Raw genomic sequence first — 23,409 nt, 5'->3', positions numbered from 1 at the left:
CAACGATGAAACATACAAAATTCCTCTGGTTCTTAAATGCTTTCTCCCACTCCACTATCATGACTCCAATTCTACCTTACAAGTCTGGCTAGACCAGAGGATGTACACTGGTAGAGATAGGAACTAGAAACAGGGAATTCAGGGTGGATGATCCCTTCAGGACCAGTGGTGAGAGTGGCGATACCAGGAGGGTGGGATAGAGAAGGGGAACCGATTTCAGGGATCTACATATAACCTCCTTCCTAGGGGACAGACAACAGAAAAGTGGGTGAAGGGAGACGTTGGACAGTGTAAGATATGACAAAATAATAATTTATAAATTATCAAGGGTTCATGAGGGATGGGGAGCAGGGAGGGATGGGGGAAAATGAGGAGCTGATGCCAGGGGCTTAGGTGGAGAGCAAATATTTTGAGAATGATGAGGCCAATGAATGTACAAATGTGCTTTACACAATTGAGGTATGTATGGATTGTGATCAGAGTTGTATGGGCCCCCAATAAAATGATTTTTAATGGAAAAAAGGAGAAAATTACAAAGGGCAGTTTGAGAAGACAAAGTTAAATATTATAGTGACATGTGCAAAGACCTAAAGTTAGGAAACCCAAAGGGAAGAACATGGTCAGCAGATCCTAAAGCATATCAACATATATGAAAGAACTCAAGAAAAAATTCAAGTCTTGAGTTGAAATCTTGAACGATCCTATAGGCAAAGTCCTGAATGATGCAGGAAACAACAAAGAAGATGGAAAGCATACACAGTCACTTTCTCAAAAAGAGCCAGTTGACATTCCACCATTTCAGGAGACAACATATGAGCAAGAACTAATAGTCCTGAAGGAAGAAGTTCAAGTTGCACCAAAAGCATTAGCCAAAAAGGAGGTGTTAGATTTCTTGAGTGAGAAATACCTTGGACCTTGGCTTCAGGAGGAAGGAATTCACAGGAAGCCTGGATGGTGATCCAAGTGAGTTTGAGAAAGGATAGACATTTCAGGTTTTACACGGGCATCCTCAGTGCACTTCACACCTGCACTTGGTGTCCTGAGGCCAGGGAAAACCCAGCCTGGTCTAAGGAGCAGCTGGAAAAGAAGGGCCCTCCGCTGAAAGGTGGGGTCCATGGTACTGGTTGATCCCATTGGCTGAATTAAGCCCACCTGGTCTAGATGGGTCCCACCCAGGTGTACTGGCTTCCTGTCTCAAAGACCTGAATGTGCGCATGCCCTGGAGCCTTAAGCAGCTTCCAACTTGCTGTAAGGGGGGAGGGAGGCTTTGGCATGGAGAGGGACAATCCCTGGCTCCTTAACAAAGGCTCCAAGAATTGATGGAGTACCAAATGAAATGTTTCACCAAGCTGAGAAAGCACTGGGAGCACTTAACTTGCCTGTGCCAGGAACATGAAGAGATCCATAGTTGTACCCATTCCAAAGAAAGGTGACCCAATAGAATGCGTAAAACTATAGAAAGTATCATTTATATCACACATAAGTAAAGTTTTGTTAAAGATCATCCAACATTTTTGTTAAAGATCATGCAGCATTACATTGACAGTGACCTGCCAGAGGGGCAGGCCAGATTTGGAAGAGAACATGGAACAAGGGATATCATTGCTGATACTAGCGGGATCTTGGCTCAAAGCAGAGAATACCAGAAAGATGTTTACTTGTGTTTCAGTAACTTTACCATGGCATTCGATGGCGTGGATCGTAACAAACTGGATAACCTGAGAAGACTAGGACTTCCAGAACGCTTCCTTGTGTCTCTGTGGAACTTGTACATGGATCAAGAGGAAGTCGGCAGATGGAACCAGGGAAAACGGCATAGTTTAAAAACAAGAAAGGTGTGTGTCTGGGTTGTATCCTCCTACCATACTTATTCAATCTGTATGCGGAGCAAATCATCAGAGAAACTGGATTATATGAAGAAGAATGTGGCATCAGGATAGGAGGAAGGCTTATCAACAACCTGCAATATGTGGATGACACAGCCTTGCTTGCTGAAAGTGGTGAGGAATTGAAGGACTTGTTGATAAAGATGGCAGATCACAGCTTACAATAAGGATTAGACCAAGATATCAAGAAGACCCAAATCTTCATAACTGCACCAATAGTTAACATCATGATCCATGAAGAATAGGTTGAAGTTGTCAAGGATTTTACCTTTCTTGGATTCACAATCAACGCCCATGGAAGCAGCAGTCAAGCGGTCAAAGACAAGTTGCATTAGGTGAATCTGCTGCACAAGACCTTTTTAGGGTATTGAAAAGCAAGGACGTTACTTTGAGGACTAATGTGCACCTGACCCAAGGCATGGCATTTTCAATGGCCTCATATGCATGTGAAATCGCACTTTGAATCAGGAAGACCAAAAAGAATGAATGTATTTGAGTTGGGGTCCTGGTGGAGAATCTTGAAAGGACCATGGACTAACTGCTAAACAAAAAACGATCTGTCTCATAAGAAGTATGGACAGAGTGCTCCTTAGAGCCATGGATGGCAACACTTCGCCTTACACACTTTTGGTATGTTGTCAGGAGAGACAAGTCCCTGGAGAAGGGCGTCATGTTGGGTAAAGTAAGGAGCAGTGAAAAAGAGGCAGGTCCTACGTGGCTTGGACTGACCGTCACTGCAATAATGGGCTCAGGCACATGAACAATTGCGAGGACGTCTTTTATTCTGTTGTGTGAAGGGTCGGACCAAACTTGATGGTACTTAACAACAGCAATAACAAGTGCCATTGCTCGAATGTGAACTCAGACCTGTCAGCTTCTGTGCATATGAAAACATGAAAAACCAGAGTCGAGATGACAGGTTGTAAGGGCCATTAAAAGTACCCAATTCTTCCATGAAAACCCTCTATATGCTCATCCAAGCTCCCGAGAATCATGAGCTCCAGTGATTCTGGTCTTCTAAGTGCTTTTAAAATCCCATGTCTGATTGAAAAATTATCCAGTTATTGCTCACTACGCAATACAGTGCTGAAACTTCCCGTGAAGATGGTGACTTAAGCAGACAGACTACACAATGTCCCTTGAGCAAAGATGGGATAAAGCAGATACAGAGGAAAAAATGCAATCTTGAATTGTTTGAAGAAGTTGATGATGAAGAAAAAGGAGGAGGAGGAGGAGGAGGTGAGGGAGATGAAGGAGAAGGAGGAGAGGAAGAATCTAAGCTGAATACCAACAGCGGAGGAGAATGTCACGGGTGGGACTGAACCAGTCTCAGTTCCCTGTGTATCCCTGGCATATGGAGAAGATTGTGGGTCCTCATTTGCAGGCCCAGCAGTGGCTTCAAAGCCATATTCAGCACTGTGCCACTTTGGAGCCTTTCAAAGCCGCGAGGTGCCACAGCAGGCAAATGTATAGGTTCCACGGCTCTAGGCCCAAAGGACCCAGCATAGAACTGCTTTTGAAAATAGCAAAACAGCCAGGAATGTGAATTGACAGGTTCCACAGAATGGGCCCCACAGATCCAGCCAAGACTTAACTTTTCTTTCTTTTAATCATTTTATTTTATTGACCTCATCATTCTCAAAACATTTGCTCTCCTCTTAAGCCCTGGCATCAGCTCCTCATTTTCCCGCTCCATCCCCCCCTTCCTCCCTCATGAACCCTTGATAATTTATAAATTATTATTTTGCAAGACACTTTGTAAAGCCGTGGCACAGCCAGGAGGCACAGATTCATGGGCTCTGGGACTGGATTGAAATATAGCAACTGATTACTGCTGCTCTTTAAAGTGGCGTGGCGGCCAAGGCACACAGATTCATGTGCTCCATTTTTCTGGGCCCTAATGTGATCCAGTAAATGACTTTTAAATGGTAGCATTGCTGGAACCTGCAGATTCGTGTGCTCTGCGATCCGCTGAGCTGGCTTGGGGCTATTCTTTAAAGTAGCAAAGCAGCAGCACACACACATTCAGCGGCTGTGCCCCCCTGGGCTCCACCTGGCCAGCATAGGGCCACTGTAACCATGGCAAGTATACATGCAGATGTCACTCCTATGGTGTGCCAAAGGGGACACTCATACGCCCAGACGCAAGCTCATACCCATGGAGTCAGTTCTGACTCACAGCGACCCCATAGGACATAGTGGATCTGCTCCTGTGAATTTCTGAGGCTGCAAATCTTTACAAGAATAGAAAGCCTCATTTTATTCCTGGGAAGTGGCTGGTGGTTTTGAACTACTGACCTTACACTTATCAACCCAACATGTAACCCACCACACCACCAGGACTGTTCAAGCACATACTGGTGACTGAAAATAAAGAAACAGTTACTGACTTCAGCCTGGGCATCCGCCCTGCCCCCTTGCCCCCCACCCCCGCTTTATTTTTATCTTTACTATTATTACATTGGGTTATTTTCCTCACAGGTTTTAAAATTGCTTATTGTTATTTTTTGCTTTCATTTATATTATCCCTTTATCAGGTGTGACAAAACCAACTATCCCACATGGCCAAGCCACCCTCCCACCCCTACCTGTGGCATCATGAGATTGCAGAGCCAACAGGCAATATCAGTTCACACAAAAACAAGGAAGAATGGTACAAACAAGTGAACAATACCCAGAACCAGAGGATCGCCATGAAGAAGAAAAGGAATTGGAGCTACTAGGAAAGGAATTCAGAAGAATAATGTACCTGTGCTTTCAACCGATGGAGAAAACATTTGAATTAGCTACAGAAAAAAAAATTAATGAAATATTAGAAATCATGGGGGGAAACAAATAGGAAACCAGAGGACCAAAACTATGCTAATAGAATTGGACAACACTTTAAAAGATCAAAGCAGTAGAATTGGAGGATTGGAAGGAAAAATCAGTGATCTTGACGACAAATCTCTGAATCCCAATCAATGAGAAAAAAATTTTAAAAGATAAAGAAATCTGAAGAACGTCTAAGAATTACCTGGGGCATTATCAAGAGGACTAAGTCATACCTTTGCCGGGGTGTTCTGCCACGCACTCAGAGAAGAGCTGCTCACACTATTCCGGAACACAGAAGAGGATAAATCCTTGCGCTACCCTTATGTAGCATGTATAACCTCTGCATCCACACCAGTATCTTTCCCACCTGAGGGCGAGTTTGTTTTTGTATTGCTGCCTATTGGTTTCCCAGCTGTGACGGACAGGAGGAGTTGATGCCTAATGAGAATCACAGACAGGGGATTATATGGAATGCGGGCGTGGGGGTGGGAGATAGGGAGGGAAAGGGGATTTCCAGGAGTAAATAATGCAAGCTGGAGGAGGGAGGGGGCACTAGAAGTGATTGGGATTACACAACTCATTTTAATGGCGACTTAACCATGGGGGGTTGAGGTGGGGTGGGGACGCTTTAACATTGATGTGGTCATGTACAGTGCTCCTTGATGTGATCAAAGAATTGAGCTATTGAATGGTATGGTGTGTAAATTACGTGCCAATAAAACTGCTGGGGAAAAAAGAAATAGACTTCACTGGTAACTAGGAGTGAAAGGAGGGAAAGAAAAGTGATAGAGTAGAGGGTGGACAGGGGTTAACTAGGCAAAAGGCAAGGTGATTTATAAAACGGGTGTAAAAAGGGAGGGCTCAAGGCCAACTATTGGGAGGGTGGATACATTTTGTAAGTTGTAAAAGACACAATTGATCTGATATGTAAAATCCCACCTAATTCACAACAGAAACGTTTTTTAAAAGGCAGGGGTGGGGTGTGGGGAGTACATTGTTTAAGCGTTGTATACACTCTCTGTTACAAGCAGAATGGAGAGTCTAAAGCCCTATCAGGGTAAGAAAGAGTCAGCGATACTAGGAAGCTTACAACACACACCTTAAATTCTCAGCTGAGAAAGAGGACAGGTGAAGGTTGGGATGTGTTTGGTTTGGGGCAGGAGGTGGTGAAAGGGCAAAAAGTGAGTGGACAAATAAATGACCGATGCGACAGTTTTCGGGTTTGAGGAGAAGGGGTAGAAATGAAGACAGTGAGAGCCTTAGCACAGAGTAGTACTTAAGAGTGATGTTGGGATCCAGCAAACCTGAATTCAAATCCAAACTCCACCACTTACAACTGCTGTGACCTTGCAAGTCAATTTCCTTTCCAGCCTGATAGGACTTTTGATAGGATTAAATGAGACAACACAAGTACCGCTAGCAGGGAGGCTGGTATAATGGCTCGTAGCTGCTCATGAGAGCTGATTTCAGGCATATTTTACTAACTCCACTTTTGATGGATCACCTTATGATAGCTTGAAATCGGCTGCAGTGGAGTATTTAAACCATTAAATTGGCAAACACAATAAATCGTTGTTTGGGTTCTTTTTGTTTGTTGTTTTTTTCCCTTCATAGAGTCTGGTTTTTTGTTTTGTTTTGTATCATTTGTTGCATGTGAAGCTCAGTTGCTGAAAGCTGTTTGCTCTGAGCTTTAGAGCAGGCGGCGAACTGAGATCTGTTCAGAAGGGAAGTGGCTCTCCAGCATCTTTCACAAAATCACAACTTGTCTCAGGACTGACCCTGTCGTTCTTCCATAGTACGGGCAAAGAGCAACCCCAGGCAGAATGTTATAGGTAATGTTGTCATGAGCTGATGCCAACTCGGGGACAACTAACAACAAGAGACCTGAAGTCTTTGTCTAACCTGACAAAGAGTCTTGTAGCCAGCCCTTGAGTGTATTTGCCCCCAGACCTTCCTGTAATGGGGCAGCCTTGACTTACATTGCTATCCTTACAAAGACAATCTGAAGGACATTAGCCTGACAGTGTGAGGAAACAATTTCCTTTTTACCCCAAGAACAGATTGCTGAAACTAAAACCTAATACAGTGTACTATAGAGTTTATTGAGAAAAGAATTAAAAGATTCGTTGGAAATCAAGCATGCTACATGTCATATTAAGCTATTTAACATATACATACTAACCCATAGGACTCATAGTGACCCTATAGGACAGTGTAGAACTGGCCCCTGTGAGTTTCCAGGGCTAAACTCTTTTTTTTTTTCAGGGCGAGTTTCCCACATTTGGGGAAATCTCAGGGGTCAGCACACCCGGAGTGCAATGGGTGAGCCTCGCCCTGGGAAAACCACCTTCGTGATCATGGTATCTCCCCTGCCAAGTAAGTATGCAGGGCTAAACTCTTACCTGAGTTGCTGCTCGTGCTTTCAAACTACCAACCTTGAGGACTGCAGCCCACCTTGCAACCACTACACTGCCAGGGTATGCATCAGTCTTGACTAGATCGCAATGTGTTTATTAACCCATCTGAGGTGCTATGAGTCTGAGCCAACTTGATTGATGGGATGTAACAACAACGTGAACACATTTAATTCTCACAACCATACTCTGAAGGAGATACTATTATATTTATTTTCTGAAAGGAGACATGGAGACTCACAAGGGTTAAGTAACTTGCCAAAGATTTCCCCGCAAGGGAGAAGGATGCCAGAGAAACCAGGGTTTGAACTTCAATGAAGCAAACTCACAAAATGTCATTCTCTCTTACATCACGCAGTTTCTCTGGGTCAGGAGACCCCGGTCCTCCTCCCTGGCCTGTCATTTTCTAATCTCTCTGAGGGTACCTTCACTGATGAATAAAAAGAAAGAAAAAGACGTGGCCTGGGAGTAATACTGGATCCTCATGATCAGTAGTTCAAAACCACCAGCAGCTCCATGGGAGAAAGGTGGGCTTTCTAACTCCAGTAAACAATTGCAGTCTCGGAACCCCGCAGAGGGTCACCGTGAGTCAGCATTGACTCCATGGCAGCAAGTTTGGGTTTGGGTTATCAATGAAACAGCACTTTGAAACCACTAAGCGGTATTCAAGTGTGGGGAACAAAGATGAGAAAAGGCAGACTTTCAAGATGTTGTGTGAGAAAACGAATATAAACTCTAGCCCCTCCTGTGTCTACACACTGGCCGCCTCCTCTGTCTTGATTCCACTTGGAAACATGCACAGCTCAGGCATGGCGACTCCCATTCCCACTGCTTTGATCCAGTGATTAGGCTTCCTGCTCACCATTCCTGCCCACCCCAAAGTTACAACTCACCCAGGATGTCTGTAGGTTACAAAGTGTATAATTCACAACCAGCCAAGACTTCAACTGCAATGCACAGACATGAGGTGGCGGGAGACCTCGGATGACCTGGTCCAGTCATCAGGTCTCTTCTTAGTTCTCTGAGCAGTTGTAGGTGTGTTCATGTGTGTTCTTTCTTCATATTGCATTGCTCACTCTTCTCATTCTTACAGATGGTGCAGAGCTTTCTGGATTTGGGGTGGTTCTAGTGAAAACGTACTGATTTGGGATTTCATTGAGACTACCAAAATTATTTATGAATGTCATGTTTCCTTTACCTGTGACTCGGTCCTCCTCCAATAGGAATGGTTCCTTATAAAGAAGGAGGACACCATGATATACCGAGGGAAGATGGCAAGGTGAAGATAGAATCAAATATCCGAGTGATAAGAAATACCAAGGACTGCCGAACATCTCCTGGAACTAGTAGAGAGGCATAGGACAGATGATCTCTCAAAAGGAATCAACAGATTTCAGAGTCAGATGTCTAGACTGCAGAACTGTGAGACAATAAATTTCTGCGTGTTGAGCCAGCCACGTAATGATACTGGGGCATGGAAACCCCAGGGAAATATTCAATGCTAATTTGAATGTAGTTGTTCTTGTTAGGTGCCATCAGTTCGAGTCCAAATCATAGTTAACCTGTGGACAAGAGAAGAAAGCAGGTCACAGTCCAGTGCCAGCCTCACAATTGTCCTTACGCTGGAGCCCAGGCTGCAGCCACTACGTTCGTCCATCATGTTGAGAGCCTTCTTCTTTTGTTCTGCCCCCTCCACTTTACCAGGCATGGTGTCCTCCAGGGACTGGTCTTTCCTGACAACATGTCCACGTATGAAGATGAAGTCCTTAATCCTTGCCTGTAAGGAGCACTCTGACATACTTCTTCTAAGACAGACTTTTGTCCTTTAGACAGTCTGTGATACTTTCAATATTTTCGCCAGCCCTGCAATTCAAACGCATTGATTTGAAATATGTGAGTATTTTGACAATTGATTTAGATATTTCTTTATAAAGAGTTTGTTTAAGCAAATCAACACAGCATGAAAGGGGAACATCTAGGTAAGCTTATTTCCCCCAGTTCCGAGGTACATGGGCGAGTGGACAGCCTAAGTGCTTTGGAATCAGATAGAATGAGTGGGACTTCTGTCTCAATGCCTTACTGATTGTATGACCTTGGATAAATTACTTAACCCTTTTTAAATTTCCCAACATCAAAAATTGGAAATATATCACTTTTCCTGGAGTGGGTGTGAGAATTCACTAAGGATAAAGTGCTCAGTAAATGTTAATGTTTAACATCTGCCCATCAGAAAGACTCAATGATGAGATTAGTTGGCTTCTACCATTGGCACAAATCTCTTTCCATTCCATTGGGCCTTTGCCTATCAGCAATTGCCTTGCTAACTTATCCAAATGCCCCTATTCCAACTCTATCTGATACATATATCCACTTTGGATATTTAAATGAAAATTGCTCTACTATTGCCTTCTAAAAGAATATGAATACCAGTTCTACCAAACTAGGGGACTTTCTGGTCTCTAAACTGTCCCCCAGGGAAGTTTCCAGCAACTTGGCTGAAATTATAATTCAGCTAATGTTCAGTGAACACCTGCTATGTGCCAGGCCTTATGTTCAATGCTTTCACACAATTCGTCTTAATAATACTATAGAAAATGACTATTGTTCTTGTCTACTCCTAAGAGAATGAAGTTTTCCCTGCTCCTTTTTAGAGATGATATTCAAAATAGTTATCAATGAGTCTGGTCTAAGTACTAAGCCATCCGAGTAAGGGCATTGGGGAGCTAGGAACACTGGCTATTTACCAACAGTAATTAAAATATTTAGCAATTAAAATTTCAATATTTCAAAATGATATGGCTAATGAGGGACAACTCGGATGACTACCAGCTCAGTTCTTTTCCCCAGTGAAGTTGTCGCTGTAGGGGCGGTGAAAGATTCCTTTACATCTTTCATTTGATATTTTGGGGGGAAATGGCAAAGATGCCACCTTTGGGGTTCCACAGATAGAGTGGAAACCATACATATGGCCTCTGGGATTTGGCAACTGATAAGGCGTGGGCATGCAAGTTAAGAGCCTAGTGCAGCAGTTACGAGCTAATGATTACAACAACAACAACAAAAACAACCTAACCGAAAAATGAGCAAAGGCTCTGAATGGACATTTCACCAAAGAGTATGTAGAAATGGCCAACAAGCACCTAAAAAAGCACTCAGTGTTATTAAAAAATACCAAACTCACTGCCATCAAGTTGACTCCTACACGTAGAAACCATACAGGACAGTGCAGGAGTGTTCCTTAGGTTCTTGAAACTTTGTAAAAAAAATTTTCACTGTATCAAAACATTTAAAAATTTTTGTTTTTTGAAAGTTTTAGTGACATTAATTTACATATCATACATTTCAATGGTTTAAATATATTTAAAAATTTGAAGTGCTGACCTTGCAGCTCGAATCCCAATGCTTAAATCACTGCAAACATCAGTGTTCTTTTCAACATCATTAAGGACACCTGTTACTTTCTAATTTGTAATCAGATCACTCTAATTGGGTTTTCATTTGTATTTTTCTGGTTGCATAGTGGGTTATGCAATGGGCTGCTAACTGCAAGGTTGGAAGTTCAAACCCTTGAGTCGCTCCATGGGGAAAAGATGAGACTTTCTATTCCTGTAAAGAGTGACAGTCTCAGGAGCCTGTGGGGCAGTTCTACTCTGTCTGATAAAGTTGCTGAGAGTGAGAATCAACGCAATATGGCAGTGAATTGGGTTTTTTTAAATGTTGTCTTTGGTTTGGATGTATATTTCAATGCCATTAAGAAAATGCAAGTAAAAACCTTACTTGGAATGGTTATGATTTTAAAAATTAATGGAAAATAACAGGTATTGGAAAAGATGTGGAAAAATTAGAAACTTCACCCATTATTGATGGAATGTGAAAAAGTACAGCCACTATGAAAAGTTTAGTGCTCCTCAACAAGTAAGACAGAACTACCACATGATTTAGTGTTCCCAACCCCCAAAAGAACGGAAAGAAGGAATACAAATACTTACTTGTTTAGAATACTCATTGCAACACAATTCACAATAGCCAAAACGTAGAGCTAAGCAAGTCATAAAATAACAAAATCCATATCGTTCCAATGATGTGAAATCTATAGAACAGAGAAGTCTATGAGGTCAAAGTTCCTTTGTGGTTACTAGAGTTAGTGAAAGATTCCATGGTCAAAATATTGACTGATGCAGGAAGCATCAAGAGAAGAGGGAGAGAATGCCCAGGGCCACTGCACCAGAAAGAACTAGTCGGCAGTCCATCAATTCAGGAGGTAGCATATGAGCAAGACCAATGATGCCGAAGGAAGGAGTTCAAACAGCACTGAGTGCATCCGCCAAAAACTAGGCTTCAAGAATTGCTGGAATACACATTGAAATGTTTCAGAAATCTGAAGCAGCATTGGAAGCACTCGCTCATTCACGCCAGGAAATTTGGAAGACAGTTACCTGGTGAACTGATTGGAAGAGAGCTATATTTGTGCCCATTCCTAAGAAAGGGAACCAACAGAATGCTCAAGCTATAGAACAATGTCACTGATATTGCACACAAGTAAAATTTTATTTAAGATCATCCAATGTTGCAGCAGCACATTGACAGGGAGCTGTCAGAGGTTCAGACTGGTTTCAGAAGACTAGTTGAAACAAGCGCCGATGTGTGATGGATCTTTGCTCAAAGCAGAAACTACCAGACAGTTGTTTACTTGTGTTTCATTGACCGCACAAAGGCATTAGACTGTGTGGACCATAATAAACTGTGGATAACTTGAGAAGAATGGAAATTCCCGGACACTTTCTTGTACTCGTTCAGCATTTGTGCATGGACCAAGAGGCAGTTGTGAAAACAGAACGAGCAAATGCTACATGGTTTAAAATCAGGAAAGGTGAGCATCAGGGGTGTATCTGTTCACCATATGTGCTTAATCGATATGCTGAGCAAATCCTCAGAGGAGCTAGGTTATATAAAGAAGAGTGTGGTATCAGGATTGGAGGAAGGCTTACTAGCAACCTGCTTCGTGTACATGACACAACTTTGCTTTCTGAAAAGAAGGAAGACTTGAAGCACTTGCTGATAAAGATCAAGGATCGCAGCCTTCACTATGGATGACAACTCAATGTAAGGAAGGCCAAAATCCTCACAACTGGACCAGTAGATACCATCATGATCGATGGAGAAAAGGTTGAAGTTGTCGAGGATTTTGCCTTACTTGGATCCACCATGAATGCTCAGGGACACTGCAGTGAAGACCCCAAAGGCTGTATTTCACTAGGTCAATCTGTTGCACAAGACTGCTTTAGAGTACTGAAGAGCAAGGATGTTTCTTTGAGGACTAAGGTGTGCCTGACCCAAGCCAAGGTATTCTCCATTGCATCTTTTGCATGTGGACGTTGGACGTTGACTAAGGAAGACCATAGAAGAACAGTTGCATTTGAATCATGGCACTGGGGAAAAATATTGAAAGTACCATGGCCTGCTGAAAGGACAACTAGGTGTGTATTGGAAGAAGTAAGGCCAGAGAGCTGTTTAGAGGCAAGGATGGGAAGACGTCCTTCTTACATACTTTGGACATAGTGTCAAGAGGGACCAATCCCTGAAGAAGGACATCATGTTTGGCCAAGTGGAGGGCGGGCAAAAGAGAGGAAGATCTTCAATGAGATGATTGGCACAGGGCTGCATCATTGGGTTCAGGACTAGGTAGTGCTTCCTTTTGTTGTGCATAGTGTCACTGTGGGTGAGACATGGCTCGATGGCACCTAACAACAACAGAGTTAAGCAGTAGGAAGGAAAAGGGAGTCATTGCTTTAGGGTCACTGAGTTTTTATTAATGGGGACTGAGAGAATTAAGGTTTATTGTGCCAACCTGGCCGATAAACACATGTAGGGTTAATTGAAGGGCGGAGAGATAAATGGCATGTGTTTGGTGAGATGGAGGAGGACTTTGTAGGTCGGTGTCAGACATATGGGCTAATGTTGGACTTATGGGCTTGGACAGCACTGGTTTGGGAATGCTTTCTTAATGTACACTTACCCTATATATAAAAATCTCTTACACATATATGAGTTTCTGTGGAATTGTCTCCCTAGTTTACCCAGACTACACAGTGATGAACTTTACATATGTGTAATAGATGGCCAATTCCACAATCAGCCCATGGCCTCCTTTTGGCTGCCAATATTCATTTTTATCATCATCTCTTCCTACAAATGTAGTCAATTTTATTCCAGTGTATTCAGTCTGGCAAGGTCCATGTGTACAGTAATCAGTATTGTTGAACAAAGCATTTACAATGAAAAAGTCATTGGTCTTGCAAAATTTTACCATGTGATCTCAAGCTTAATTTCTATCATCAAAGCTGTGTTTTCCAACTACTTTCCTTCCTCTTTGTTTCCAACTTTTGCATTCCAATCACCGAAAATTATTATTTTAATACAAAAATTGCAATGTTCGATCAATTTCTGACTGGAGAAATTGATAGAATTCTTCAATTTCTTCCTCACCAATTTGGTTGTTTGATGTATAAATTTGAATAATAAGTATATTAACTGGGTTTCCTTATAAATACATAGATATCCTATCACAGGCAGAATTATACTTCAAGATAGATCTTGAAATGTCCTTTTTGAGGATGAATGCAATGCCATGCATCTTGACTTTGTTGTTTCCAGCATAGCAAATAAATGATTGTCTGATTAAAGATGACCAGTACTGGTCCATTTCAGCTTACTCACATCTAGGATACCAGTGTTTTTGCACTCCATTTCATTTTTGATGACTTCTAATTTTCCCACATTCATACTTGTACATCTCAAGCTCTGTTTTTTAAAAATCATTTTACTGGGGTCTCTTAGAGCTCTTATAACATTCCATACATCAAGTGTTTCAAGCATATTTGTACATATGTTGCCACCGTCATTTTCTAAACATTTCCTTTCTATTTCAGCCCATGGTATCCACTCCTCCCTTTCCTCCACAAATTCTGATCATTGACAGATGTTTAGAGCTGTTTCTTCATGTTTTGAGATGTGCTTAAGATCATTCAATAACAGCTGCAGCAGTACGTTGACAGGGAGTCCCCAGAAACGGAAGTCAGATTCAGAAAAGAAGATGGAACAAGGGATGTCATAGCTGATGTCTGATGAATCTTGGTTGAAGCAGGGCATACCAGAAAAGGTTTACTTGTGTTTGATTGACTCTGCCAAGGCATTTGACTGTATGGGTCATGACAAACTATAGATAACATTAAGAAGAATGTGAAGTCCAGAACACATCTCTGTGCTGGCATAGAAGCTGTACATGAATCAAGGTGCCATTGTTTGGACAGGACGAGGGGATGCAGCGCAGTTTAAAATCACAAAAAGTGTGCATTGGGTTATCTTTTTCACCATCTCTATTCAATATGTATCATTATCATATGATTAGCAAATAATCAGAGAAACTGGATTATTTGAAGTAAAAAATAGCATGGGGATTAGAGGAATTAACAACCTGGGATATTCAGATGACACAGCATCTCTTGCTGAAAGTGAGGAGGACTTGAAGCAACTGCTGATGAAGATAAAAACTTGCAGCCCTCAATACAGATTACAACTCGCTGTGAAGAAAACCAAAATCTTCACAACTGGAGCAATAGACAGCATTATGAGAGATGGAAAAAAAAGATTGAAGTGGTCAAGGATTTAATCTTGTCAACGCTCATGGGAGCAGCAGTCGGGACATCAAATGATGCATTGCATGGGAGAAATCCGCTGCACGAGACCTCGGAAAAGTTTTGAAGAGCAAAGACATCACTTTGAGGGGTGAGGTGCACTTGACCGAAGCCCTGGTATTTTCAGTTGCCTGATATGCATGTGAAAGTTGTCAGTGTCTAAGGAGAGCTGGTAAAGAATGGATGCATTTTAGGAATATTGACAGGACCATGGACTTCCAGAAGAACAAACCGATCACAATCCTGTCTTCTACCCCATTTGTCACTTGTTATGGACAACATATTACTTTTTTCATTACTTTTGGTGAGATGGGTGGGGGTTTAAAGGCTAAGTCAATTTTCCTTTTAAAAATTCATACATATTTTTTTCATGGTATTACTTGCAATTTCCACCATATAGTATTATTTATCTCACTTTTCCCTGCATTTCCCAGTTTGATTCTTCCTGTTTTCTTATCCCCTCCTGCCTGCTAAACTTTTGGGCAAATATGATCTCCAGTGATTGATGATTTTGAGTGTGTACCCCCCTAGTGTTACTGTCAACTGTGTAGACCTCTCTATTAATAATCTGAGTGAAATGTGAGATCCTGGAGTGAGCTCAGTTTCAGAAAAGAGGGTCTGTAATGGATATCGTCTCAGGAGTATCACCAATCTCTATCTGACCAGGAAGTCTGGATGATTTTGTTTGTGTGATTTGGCGTTTCATTCCACAATCCCTCTCCATCCCCCTTGCTCCATCCGGTACCCTTGTGATCCCTTTCAAAATGGTCCCTTCATTCTTCTTTGCTCCCGATGAGGAGAGACCAAAAATCGCACCTAAGACAGCATTCACAGGCTTCGAAGACCCCAGGTGCTAAGTGCATAATAGTAGAATGCAGCACATCGCCTTTCTGAACTCTGCTATGCCAGTTCACCTTGATGTTGCCAGAAATGAACTCCAGACCCAGTGACCCATTCCCTTCAGGTCAGCATATTGATTTTCCAACTTTGTTCAGACAGCATTCACTTGACCTAACCATTTCCCCATGCCTAGCAGCACCCTCATCTGCTTCTGCCTTGTCTCTCCAAAACAGTTGGGATTCATAATGCCAACCTTTCTTGGGGCCTTTTCATCTTACCCTCCTGGCAAAATACCTACTCTGGGTTCTTTAATTTCCATGATCGAAGGAGAAGCAAACAAATGTGCCAATTGGGGGCATAATAAATTCCAATACCCCAGCCCAAATCGTGTGTCACTGCTAGCAGGAAACATTTCTATGTTTCTCTGTCCCTTTCTTCTCTTTTACACAACACCCCCCCTCCTGTCTCAGTTGTTATGTTTATTAGGCGATGTTGAGCAGACTGTGTTCAGCAGAAAGAAACACTGCCAGCACAGTGCCATCATCACAATTGTATGTTTGTGTTCATGGTGGCAGCCACTGTGTCAATCCATCTCCTTAAGGGTCTTCCTTCCTCCTTGGCCTTGACGTTTCAATCTTATCTTCTACCTTCAGGAGCAAAAGCAAAATTTTAACATCGTGTAACATTCCACCATGTGTACTTATCAAAGTTTATTTATCCATTCTCCCACTACTGGTCATTTACGATATTTCCTCTTTTTTTTTTCCCCATTGTAAATAGGGCTGCTATTCATGCCCAAGGCCCTGGTTTTCTGGGATATATATACACCAAGTAGTGGGATTCCTAGGTCATGTGCCATTTCTAGCTCAAAATTTTTGAGGAAGTGCCATACCTTTCTCATGTTGGATGCTCTGTTTTATAGTCTCACCAGCAGTGTATGAGTACTCCAGTCTCTCTCCATCTGTGGGAGTTATATAATTTCACGTCAACTTGAAGATATAAAAGTGTCGGAGGTGGAGTCTAGCCTGTCAATCAGGCCACAGCCTGATGGTGCCTCTTTGTGGGTGTGACCTTCCCATAAGAAGGGTCCTGGGAATCTCCCCCTCTATCTTAGCCTTCATCTTCCTGTTGACAAGCCACGCTGAGACCTGTGAGAGCTCTGGAGATGAGTCCACCACCATTGGATCCATGGGACTTGGCAGCCATCAGCCGGTGATGTTCCTGCAGTCTGCATCGTTGCAGGTGGCTCCGTGAGTCTGAAGAGGGACTCATAGACTCGTCTTAGACATAGGAACTTGAGTTGGACTGGGCTGGGATGTTTTCCTGATAGATATCTACTTCTTTAAATAAAGCTCTTTCTTGCACATAGATGTGTGTCACTGGATTTGTTTCTCTAATCCCCACGGCCTAACACAACATCCTTGCCTATATATAATTTTACTATTAGTACTGGGGTGAGGTGATGTGTGTGTGTGTGTGTGTGTGTGTGTGCACGCTCGCACGCACCATTGAGTCCATTTTAACTCAGTGACCATTAATGGGTTTTTGCAAATCTTTTCTGAATCAGATCACCTCAGCTAGGTTTTACATGTCAATCTTTGATCCATCTTGAGTTCATTTTTTTTATAAGGTGTGAGATATGGGTCCTATTTCCTTCCTTGGCAATTGACTATCCAGTTTTACCGGCATCATTTGTTAAAGAGACTCTCTCTTCCTCATCTTCTGTGTTCCAGTCCTTCGTCAAGGATTGGCTGTCTGCATATGGCTGGATTGCCTTCTGGGTTTTCAGTTCTGTTCCATTCCCTCATTGCACCAGTACCAAACTGTTCTCACAACTGTGGCTGTGTAGCAGGCGTTCAGATCAGGAAGTGAAAGACCACATGCTTTGTTCTTCTCTAGCAGAGCTTTGCTTATTTAGATTCCCATTCTGTGCATGGAAAAGTTCTGATTTTTCATCTCTTTGAAGGATGATGTTGGAAGCTGCGTCAGAATTACATTATGAATTTAGAGCGATTCAGGTAGCGTTGCCATTTTCACCATGTTAAATCTGGTCCACAAAAATGATATAGTCTTCTATGTACGAAAACCTTTTTGGTAGTCCCCCTTTGTGTTGCTGAAAAAGATATTTGCCATGAAGAAGTTGTTCCCCTTGCAAAATTCTGCGATGCGGTCTCCAGCTTTGTTTCCGTCACCAAGAACATAGTTCCAATTATTGTTCCCCCTTCTTTGTTTCCAACTTTCCCATTGCAATCACCGATCATTGTCAATGCATATTGATTGTACATTTGATCAATCTTACAATGAAGACGTTGGTAAAATTCTTCAGTTTTGTCATTAGCTTATGGCTGGTGCATAAATTTGAATAATAGTTGTATTGACTGGATTTCTTTGTATGCTGGATATCCTTTCAGATATTATCCTATAACAGACAACACTATACTTCAAGATTCATCTTGAGATGTCTTTTTTAATGATGACTTCAATGTCCTTCCTCTTGAATCTGTCATGCCTGGCACAGTAAAGCCATGTGAATGCCTGATTCAGAATAGCCCAAACCAGCCCATTTCGGCTCACCAATGCCTAGGATATCAGTCTTTGTGCATTCCATTTGATTTTTTGACGACTTCCAGTTTTCCTAGATTCATACTTCATACATTGCAAGTTACAATTATTTATAGACAGTATTTTGAGTCAGAGCCCATTGGGAAATGCAGGTCCCAAAGGCTTGACTTCTGAAAGCTTTACTCTATCTGTGGGGCACAAATGTAGTTCACCTGGGTCAGGGCTAAAATAGGCTGTGGAAAACCAGAGTGTGAGGTGGGCCGAAGTTTTGGTTTCTCGGAAAGGGCCTAAGGTTCCGTTTCAGGTTCCTGGAACAGACGTAAACCACTGCCTGATGTAGCCTGACCCAAGCTGACCAATGGACACAATGTCCAACAGGCGACCACCCACCATCAGCAGACCAATCGGACACATGCGACCCTACTGGCCAGTCACTGCTGGACAAGACTGGCACCAGAAATATTCTCCAATAAATTTAAAGAATAATAACCCTGCACTGCCCCTTGCCCCCAACCCTATAAAAGCCTGAAGAAAAAGAACTTGGGGCTGATTCCCTTTGGATGCTGGGTCCCCGCTGCGCTGGGCAGTAGAGGGAGGGAAGCCCTAGCTCGAGCTAGAAAAATAAACTCCTTTTGCCATTTTTGCATCTCAACTGGTCGTAATTCTTCCGTGCCCAAGGTGAGCTCGCGTTCCATTCCCCAATCCAACACACCCACGTCATTATAGCCCAGTCTCTTTGGAGGAGACAGCTCTTCCTCAGCAATATTTTGAATGCACTCTGACCTGAGGGGCTCGTCTTCTGACACTATGTCGAACATTGTTCTGCTGTTACTCATGACATTTTCAGTAGCTGACAGTGTTAGGCTGATATCCGTGGCACAATCCGGGTGATATTTCATTCTGTGGTACATAGGGACGTTATCCCTAGAACGCCTGAATTTTTAATTTCAGGAAAAAAATTTTGTTTTTATTCTTTAAATTCATAGTTAATATATATATTAATATATACATTTAATTAAATGTTACGAAAACATCGCACTTGGCGTTATAGGGATATTGTGAGGTTTTCTTTGTACAAATATTTTCCTCTTTTTCTGGTTAGATTTTTTCCCCCAAGTATTTTATCTTTTGGATGTTTTTTTAAGTGATACTGTCTTCCTGATTTCATTTTCATAGTTTTTTTGGTTAGCGTTAAGGAACCCAATAGAATTTTTGTATGTTGATCATGTACTCTGTCACGTTGGTTAATGTTTCAATTAGTTCCAAACGTTTTCTTACCAAGTCTTTGAGATTTTCTGTGTAAAAAATCAGGGTTCAGTATAGCACTGATGAGACACACAACACTCCTCTAGTTCTTTAATGCTTCCTCTCTCCTACTGTCATGACCCTAATTCTACCTTACAAATCCGTCTAGACCAGGGCATGTTCACAGGTACAGATAAGAGTTGGAAACACAGGGAATCCAGGAGAGATTAACCCCTGGGGACCAATATTGACAGTAGCCGTACCAGGAGGGTAAGGGGAAGGTGGGGGTAGAAAGGGGGAACCGATCACAATGACCTACCTATAACCCTCTCACAGGGGATGGACAACGGACAAAGGGGTAAAGGGAGACATCGGTCAGTGCGAGACATGAAAAAATAATAATAATTTATAAATTATCAAGGGTTCATGAAGGAGAAAGGGTGGGGGAGGGAGGAGAAAAAATGAGGAGCTGATACCAAGGACTCAAGTAAAAGGAAAGTGTTTTGAAAATGATGATGGCAACAAATGTATAAATGTGCTTCACACAATGGATGGGTGTATGGATTGTGATAAGAGTTGTATGAGGCCCCAAAAAAATGGGAAAAAGAAATTGTATCATCTCCAAATAGAGTTTTACTTACTTTTCGATTTGAATGTCTTTAATTTCCTTTTCTTGTTTATAGCTATGTCTAGGAAATTCATGCACTATGATGTTGATTGATATGATCGTGTGGTTCTATTCACGTCATAGATTATATTGGCTTTTTTAATGTGTTGTACCATTGTTGCATACTTTATATGAATCCAATTGTCCATGATGTGTGTATGTATGTATGTATATATAATATATTATATTAGCTAGAATTTTGTTGAGATTTTGCTTTTTGCATCCATGTTTATGAGGGACAATGGCCTTTTGTAAGTGGTATCTCTCCCTGGTTTTAGTGTCAGGATTGTGCTGGCTTTATGAAATGAATTTAGGAGTTTTCTACACTTTTACATACTCTGGAATAGCATGTGAAAAATTGGTGTCAGGTTTTGTTTTTTGTTTTTTTCTGAATGTTTGGTAGAATTCACTCATGTCCTGTGTGGGACTGGACTTTTGGCGGGGTGGGTTGGGGGTGGGTGCGATTTCTTTTATGAGTCTATTTTTCTGAGTTATGTATGAGTCATGTTTTCTACTTCAGTCTGTTAGTTTAGATAGATAGCATGTTTCTAGAAATGTGTCCATGTCCTGTAGGTTTTCACATATGTTAGAGTACAGGTCTTCATAGTGTACACTCTTCTCTCTTTTATTTCCATTGCTTAAGTTGTGATATAACCCATTTCATTGCTTATTCATGTTACTTGTGTCTTTCTTTACTTTGTTCGACTTGTCAGTGGGTTATCTTTTTGTTTTTATAATCCTTTCAAAGAACCAACTTTCTGTATTGCAGATTCCTTCTATTGTGTTTTCTGTTTCATTTTCTTCTGCTCTGATCTTTATTATTATTATTCCTGGTGACTGTAGTTTTATTTTGCTGCACTTTTTCTAATAGAGCTGCTTCATTAAGGTGTTCATTTTGGTTCTTTCTTCTTTTTTGATATGTGCATTATTTGCTGTAATTTTCCCTCTTAACTTATTTTTTTTTGGTGTCCCAAAGGTTTCTGTTTACTGTATTTTTATTTTCATTTGATTCAAGACATCAATTTTTTTGATTTCTCTTATTACTCAGCAATTTTAAATAAGGTGTTGCTCAGTTTTCATATATTTATTGTTTTACCCCTTACTCTTTCCACTGATGATTTATAATTTTATGGTATTGTTTTCAGAAAGGATGCTTTGTAACATTTGTGTTTTCCAACTAATTGACGATTGTGCTGTGGCCTAACATATGGTTCCATATGCACAGTAAAATAATATATACTGTGTTGGTGGGTGGATTGCTCTGTATACAACTATGAGGCCAAGCTGGATGAATATATTGTTTAGTTCTGTGACTTTGTTGAGTCTCTTTCTAGTTGTTCTGTCTTTCATCGAGTGTGATATATTAAAGTCTCCTACTATTTTTGTAGTGTTGTCTTTTTCTCTCTTCATTTTAATAAATGTTAGATGAACACCTTTTGAGGATCTTTCATTGTGTATATAGTTATGTTTATTATGGTTTTGTTTTTATGGTTTATATATTTATTATGGTTATATTTGCTTGTTCAATTGTCCCTTTATATTTTTTCTTTTCTTTTTTTACATTTTATTGGGGGCTCATACAACTCTTATCACAATCCACACATATACATACATCAATTCTATAAAGCACATCCATACATTCCCCGCCCCAATCATTCTCAAAGCATTTGCTCTCCACTTAAGCCCTTTGCATCAGGTCCTCTTTTTTTTTTCCCCTCCCTCCCCGCTCCATTGTCCCTTTAATCATTATGTAGCACCCTTCTCTATCCCTTACAAGGGATTCTGCCTTGAAGTCTATTTAGTCCTGGATTACTGTTGCCACTCCTGCTCTTATTATTATAATTAGCTTGATATGGTCTTTCTATTCTTTGATTTTAGTCCCTGTTTTTGAGTCTACAATGTGCTTTTATAAGATGGCATACTGGTGGTTTCTGTTTGCTTACCCATTCTTCTACGCTTGCCTGATGCATTTAATTCATTTACATTTACTGTAAGTATTGATGTGTACAAATCTATTGTAATCGTTCTTTGTTTGTGTTTGGTGCTGTTGGCTTCTTTATGCCAGATCATTTTCTGAGCTGAGGTTTTTTTTTTTTTTTGTATGTGGGTTTTCTTCTCATTTCTTTCACTGCTGTCACTTTAGTATTAACTAAACAAGATATTACTCCTTTTTCTTTTGAGAAGATTTTTTCTTTGAGGGTAATGTTTATTTTATTAAGTTCTTCCAAGATTAAAATGATCTGTCTTATCATGAAGTCTAATTGACTTCCTCTCCATTTGAAAATTCTACAAGTAATCTATTTATTTAACTTGTTTTATAATTTTCTTCATTACAAAGTTCTGTCTCTAAGCTTTGCGCAGTGGCAATATCGTAGCCAATGAGGTTTACCCGAGGCGCGATTATTGCTAATTGAAAACTTTTCCCAATACCCCGCCGTGACGACTTGAAATATAGTCGGCATTGGCAATTTTTGACGGTCTCCACGGAGACTGAATAAAAAACAAAAACAAAACAAAGTTCTGTCTCTGGATCTGCATTTTCAGTCTTATAAACTTATTTTACTTTGGTTATTTTTGCATCTAAATTGACTTCTAGATGGTATTGTGATATATGCTAATCTTAGTTTTTTCATCATTTTTAATTGGTTCGTTGTCCAAAGAATTCTTCTTAGTATTTCATGTAAGATCGGTCTGATATTTACATATGTGTCTTTAACCCCTGATAATCTGGAAACATCCTAATTTCACCATTGTCTTTGAAGGACAATATTGCTGCATAAATGATTCTTGATCGGCAATCTTTTTTTCTTTCAGAGTATCATATGTTATCTTATTGTCTGCATTGTTTCTCTGAGAAATCAGAGTTTGGTGTTATTATTTTTCCTTGGTAGTTAACTTTTTGCTTGGCTCAAGTTGTTCTTAAGATTATTTGTTAGTTTTGTCTGGTGGTTTTCTTTAGGGGGTCTACTTTGGTTTTTGAATGGATATCTTTTCATCTTCATAATGTTATGGAAGTTATTTTCCCAGCAACTCTTGGACAATTTTCTCTATGCTTTTTGTTATTTATCCTTGTTCTGAAATTCTAATCATATGCAAGTGATTATTCCCCTTGATGGTGTCCTACATAATTCTTAGTCTTCCTTGGAATTGGTTGTTGTTTTCCCTCTTGCAGGTCAGGATGGAGAGATTTGTCTTCAAGCTCACTAATAATTTGGCTTTCCATTGATTCAGTCCTCATTTGTTCTTTCAATGTATTATCGATTTCTGACTTACTTAATATTAATTTT

The 23,409-nt window shown here is 41.0% G+C and overlaps 1 non-coding gene and 1 pseudogene across 1 annotated transcript; one reads left to right on the top strand and one right to left on the bottom strand.

Moving 5' to 3' along the window:
- Positions 1-6,955: 6,955 nt before the first annotated feature.
- On the bottom strand, positions 6,956-7,084 carry LOC142457396 (U1 spliceosomal RNA; annotated as a pseudogene).
- Positions 7,085-22,471: 15,387 nt separating this feature from the next.
- On the top strand, positions 22,472-22,612 carry LOC142457457 (U4 spliceosomal RNA). The gene has a single exon (XR_012786190.1). It is a non-coding gene; the product is annotated as a U4 spliceosomal RNA (small nuclear RNA).
- Positions 22,613-23,409: the final 797 nt, after the last annotated feature.

This window comes from Tenrec ecaudatus, chromosome 9 (genome assembly GCF_050624435.1).
Source record: "Tenrec ecaudatus isolate mTenEca1 chromosome 9, mTenEca1.hap1, whole genome shotgun sequence".
NCBI classification, from domain to species: domain Eukaryota; kingdom Metazoa; phylum Chordata; class Mammalia; order Afrosoricida; family Tenrecidae; genus Tenrec; species Tenrec ecaudatus.
Note: the sequence above shows the minus strand (reverse complement) of the source record. Positions and strands in the feature narration are given on the sequence as shown.